The sequence below is a fragment of the Mustelus asterias genome, chromosome 6, assembly GCF_964213995.1.
Source record: "Mustelus asterias chromosome 6, sMusAst1.hap1.1, whole genome shotgun sequence".
Taxonomy (NCBI): Eukaryota; Metazoa; Chordata; class Chondrichthyes; order Carcharhiniformes; family Triakidae; genus Mustelus; species Mustelus asterias.
Genome location: NC_135806.1, coordinates 118,544,289 through 118,550,288, shown reverse-complemented (window position 1 = coordinate 118,550,288; position 6,000 = coordinate 118,544,289).

The following is a 6,000-nucleotide window of genomic DNA, read 5'->3' as shown; positions in this document are numbered from 1 at the left end:
GAGTCATAGAATCCTACAGTGCAGAAAGAGGCCATTCGGCCCATCGAGTCTGCACCAACCACAATCCCACCCAGGCCCTATCCCCATATATTTACCCACTAATCCCTCTAACCTATGCACCCCGGGACACTAAGGGGCAATTTAGAATGGCCAATCAACCTAGCCCGCACATCTTTGGACTGTGGGAGGAAACCGGAGCACCCGGAGGAAACCCACGCAGACACAGGGAGAATGTGCAAACTCCACACAGACAGTGACCCGAGCCGGGATTCGAACCCAGGTCCCTGGAGCTGTGAAGCAGCAGTGCTAACCACTGTGCTACCGTGCCGCCCTCATGAACAATATCTTCCGTGGGTTTTCCCACATCCTATCACTGACTATCTTACCCTCCTGTGGCACTGCTCACAGGCAGTCTGGGATACAACACATGAGATTTTGGTAACGCACATGGCCTGCCCTGTTAAATCCACAGTTGAGTCATCCTGTGCAGAAAGATCTTAAATAGTCCTAGAGGGTAATAAAAACTTTACTGCTGTTTTTTGTAATTTTGCTACTGCAAGACAAATTGACAAATGTGCATTTTTAACACTTTCATATAGCAAAATGATACTCCAGTTTTGACAGCTTTCATTACCCAGCTTTGAATCATATCCAATGTTAAAAGTGATAAATTATAAGGACACATTGTATAGACAAGGCACTTTTATGGTCAGCGTTCTACCTCTGTGCCTGAACCTTCACCTTATCCCTGCTGTGTTGCTCTATAGGGTTTGAGACTCACCATATTCTTTTGTTACCGTTCACGATCCAGAGGCCGCCTTCTGCACAAAAAGCCTTCCAGTTCCCACTGCTCCAACTCAGCAACTGCAAGAGGTGCATCCTTGGTTACCACGGTAACCATTCACAGTTACTAAGGTGGACATCTTTGTGAGAGGCAACAATCATGGGGTCAGTTCTGACCAATCAGAGACCTGCCCCAATCCAGTTATGCAGCAAACTAAAACAGGTAACAACAGGGTCAAGAATTTGTGGATGGAATATTGGTGTTGGAGATCAAAGAGAGACTTGAAACAAAAAAACAATGTAATCAATTATTTAAACATAAAAGAATGCAGGCTGGGTAGCAAGTATTAATGTAAAAAATTTTAATAGTAATTTTACAGCTTATTCCCCCCCAACTTTGTACTTATCTTTATGTTTTACACACACATTTACAGGTTCTTAAGTTTTACTTATTTTTCTTTTGCATTTGAAAAGGTGGATTGTTCCTTGTGTTCAGTTGAAACGATCTCAGAATTCATTAGGAACCCTCAAGTTTATTTATTCGTAAGATGTGGGTTTCACTGGCTAGGCCAGCATTTATTGCCCATCCCTAATTGCTCTTGAGAAGATGGTGGTGAGCTGCCTTCCCAAACCGCTGCAGTCCAACTGGTGTAGGTGCTCCCACAGTGCGGTTATGGAAGGGCTTCCAGGATTTTAACTCAGTGACAGTGAAGGAACAGTGATATATTTCCAAGTCAGGATGGTGAGTGACTTGGAGGGATACTTCCAGGGAATGGTGTTCCCATGTATCTGCTGTAATAGATGGCAGTGGTCATGGGTTTGGAAGGTGCTGTCTAAGGAGTCTTCGTAAGCTCCTGCAGTGCATCTTGTCGATGGTACACAATGCTGCAATTGTGTGTTGGTGATGGAGGGAGTGAATGTTAGTGGACTGGGTGCCAATCAAGCTTAAGGTAAAACTATATTTAAAATAATCATGCATTGCTTTAATTGATCTGTACCAGAGAGGAAACCTTTATTGTTTTGTATTATGATAGAAAGTGGTCTTATCGAATACCTTCAATATGGGGCTTGGGTTAAGATCTGAGACAAGAGAATGTGACTTTATTTATGGCTTCTTTGGAAGGAAATGTGCATTTGTTTGTAATGGAATGCAAACTTCTGGAGTCTACAACCCATAAAAGCAGCGGGTGTTGCAAAGGACAGGTGACATTGGATGATTTGCATCCTATAGCCAATAGGACAAGTAAATTTGGACAATTTCCAAAAAGGAAGGAGGAATGGATGAATAAAAGTTGAGAAATCATAATCCTTGTTGGTACAGTGAAACCATGGCTTCTGGGTATGGCTCTTCATGACCCAGTTCAACATCACTTCAAAGACAAAGAGAGAGACATGTCTGCACTGACAACACCAAGATTTCCTGGGATCTTGAGAGACAAGAAACTTCTATGTTGTCTTCACTGTTTCTTGTTAAGTAAGCAAAATGGTGCTTAATAAATTCTACTTGATTCACAAAAATATAGAAGATAGGAGCAGGAGGAGGCCATTTGGCCCTTCGAGCCTGCTCTGTCAGTTATTACAATCATGGCTGATCATCCAACTCAATAGCCTAATCCTGCTTTCTCCCAATAACCTTTGATCCCATTCGCCCCAAGTGCTATATCCAGTTGCTAGTTATTTGTGGATAGAGTAAAAGTTGGTGGGGTGACAATCAAGCTCGCTGCTTTGTCCTTGATGGTATCAAGCTTCTTCAGTGTTGATGGACCTGCACTCAACTAGGCAAGTGGCGAGTATTCATCACACTCCTGATCTGTGCTTTGTAGATTGTAGACAGGCTTTGGGGAATCAGGAGGTGAGTTACTCGCTGCAGGATTATGAACTTCTGACCTGCTCTTGTAGCCATAGTATTTACATGGCTCGTCCAGTTCAAAGAACTCTCTGCATGAAAAACCTCCCCCCCACATATCCTTTAAACTTTCCCCCTCTCACCTTGAACCTGTGCCCCCTTGTAATTGACACTTCCAACAGAGGAAAAAGCCTCTGATTATCCACCCTGTGTATGCCTCTCATAATTTTGTAGACATCTATTAGGTCTCCCCTCAGCCTCCATCTTTCCAGTGAAAACAATCCTAGTTTATTCAGTCTCTCCTCATAGCTAACACCCTTAAGACCAGGCAACATCGTGGTGAACCTTCTTTACACTACACTCTTTCCAAAGCTTCTACTTCCTTTTGGCAGTGTGGTGACCAGAAGTGCACACAATACCCCAAATGCGGCCTAACCAAGGTTTTATATAGCTGCAACCTGCTTTCCCAACTGTCGTGCTCAATGCCCCAGCCGATGAAGGCAAGCAATCCATATGCTTTCTTAATCACCTTGGCCACTTGTATTCGCTTTTAGGGAACTGCCCAGATCCCTCTGTATGTTAATGTTCCTAAGGGTTCTGCCATTTACAGTATAATTCACACCTAAATTTGATCTTCCAAAGTGCATCACCTCACATTTGTCTGGAATAAGCTCCACCTGCCATTTCTGTGCCCAAGACTCCAATCTATTTGTATCCTGTTCTATCCTCTGATAATCCCCGGCACTATCAGCAACTCCATCAATCTTCGTGTCATCCACAAACTTACTAATGAGGCCACTCACATTTTCCTCCAGATCACTTATATATACTACAAACAACAGAGTTCCCAGCACTGATCCCTGTGGAACACCACTAGCTACAGATCTCCATTCTAAAAAATACCCTTCCACCGCTACTCTCTGCCTTCTATAACCAAGTAAGAAGTTTAACAACACCAGGTTAAAGTCCAACAGGTTTATTTGGTAGCAAAAGCCACACAAGCTTTCGGAGCTCCAAGCCCTTTCTTCAGGTGAGTGGGAATTCTGTTCACAAACAGGGCATATAAAGACACAGACTCAATTTCCATGAATAATGGTTGGAATGCGAATGCTTACAGCGAATCAAGTCTTTAAGATACAAACAACGTGAATGGAGAGAGCATCAAGACAAGCTAAAAAGATGTGTATTGTCTCCAGACAGGACAGCCAGTGAAACTCTGCAGGTCCAGGCAAGCTGTGGGGGTTACAAATAGTGTGACATGAACCCAATATCCCGGTTGAGGCCATCCTCGTGTGTGCGGAACTTGGCTATCAGTTTCTGCTCAGCGACTCTGCGCCGTCGTGTGTCGTGAAGACCGCCTTGGAGAATGCTTACCCGAATATCAGAGGCCGAATGCCCGTGACCGCTGAAGTGCTCCCCAACAGGAAGAGAACAGTCTTGCCTGGTGATTGTCGAGCGGTGTTCATTCATCCGTTGTCGCAGCGTCTGCGTAGTTTCCCCAATGTACCATGCCTTGGGACATCCTTTCCTGTAGCGTATCAGGTAGACAACGTTGGCCGAGTTGCAAGAGTATGTACCGTGTACCTGGTGGATGGTGTTCTCACGTGAGATGATGGCATCTGTGTCGATGATCCGGCACGTCTTGCAGAGGTTGCTGTGGCAGGGTTGTGTGGTTCGTGGTCACTGTTCTCCTGAAGGCTGGGTAGTTTGCTGCGGACAATGGTCTGTTTGAGGTTGTGCGGTTGTTTGAAGGCAAGAAGTGGGGGTGTGGGGATGGCCTTGGCGAGATGTTCGTCTTCATCAATGACATGTTGAAGGCTCCGGAGGAGATGCCGTAGCTTCTCCGCTCCGGGGAAGTACTGGACGACGAAGGGCACTCTGTCCACTGTGTCCTGTGTTTGTCTTCTGAGGAGGTCGGTGCGGTTTTTCACTGTGGCGCGTTGGAACTGTTGATCAATGAGTAGAGCGCTATATCCTGTTCTTATGAGGGCATCTTTCAGCGTCTGGAGGTGTCTGTTACGATCCTCCTCATCCGAGCAGATCCTGTGTATACGGAGGGCTTCTATAACCAAGCCAGTTCTGTATCCATCTAGTCAGCCCACCCTGAATCCCATGTGATTTTAGTTTTCGTACCAGTCTGCCATGTGGGACCTTGTCAAACACCTTACTAAAGTCCATATAAACTACATCCACAGCCCTTTCCTCAACAATTATAGAATAGAATAGAATCCCTACAGTGCAGAAGGGAGCCATTCAGCCCATTGAGTCTGCACCGACCACAATCCCATCCAGGCCCTATCCCCATTACCCCACATATTTACCCTGCTAATCCCGCTGACACTAGGGTCAATTTAGCATGGCCAATCTACCTAACATATTTGGACTGCGGGAGGAAACCGGAGAACCCGGAGGAAACCTATGCAGACATGGGGAGAATGTGCAACTCCACACAGACAGTGACCCGAGGCTGGAATTGAACCCAGGTCCCTAGCACTGTGAGGCAGCAGTGCTAACCACTGTGCTGCCATGCCACCCATAAATTATCTTTGTCCTCTCTTCAAAAAACTCAATTAAGTTGGTGAGACATGACCTTCCCCGGACAAAACCATGCTGCCTGTCACTAACAAGTCCATTTTCCTCCAAATGTGCAAAATATCCTGTCCATCAGTATCTTCTCCAAAAGCTTCCCCACCACTGACATCAGGCTCACCAGCCTATAATTTCCTGGATTATCCCTGCTTCCGTTCTTAAACAAGGGAAAAACATCGGCTATTCTCCAGTTCTCTGGAACCTCGCCTATGGTCAAAGAGGATGTGAAGATATCTGTTAAGGGCCCAATTATTTCTCGCTTTGCCTCCCACAGTAACCTGGGATAGATCCCATCTGGCTCTTGGGACTTGACTACCTTAATGCAATTTAGAATACTCAACACTTCCCCCTTTGATATATTGACATTCTCTAGAGGAATAACACACCAATCCCTGACCTCAACATCCATCATGTCCTTCTCCTTGGTGAATACCGATACAAAGTACTCATTAAAGATTTCACCCACTTCCTATGGTTCCACAAATAACTTCGCTCCATTGTCTTTCTGTTGCTACCTCTTCTAATATATGCATAAAAAGCCTCGGAATTCTCCTGAACTCTGTTTGCTAAAGACATTTCATGGCCCCTTATAGCCCTCCTAATTCCACGTTTAAGTTCCTTCCTACTTTCACTATACTCCTCAAGGGCTTTGTCAGTTTTTAGATGCCTAGATCTATCGTATGCCTCCTTTTTCCTTTTAACTAAGCTTACAATTTCCCTTGTCATCCATGGTTCCTGAATCCTGCCACTTCTATTCTTCATTTTTGCAGGGACATGCCTGT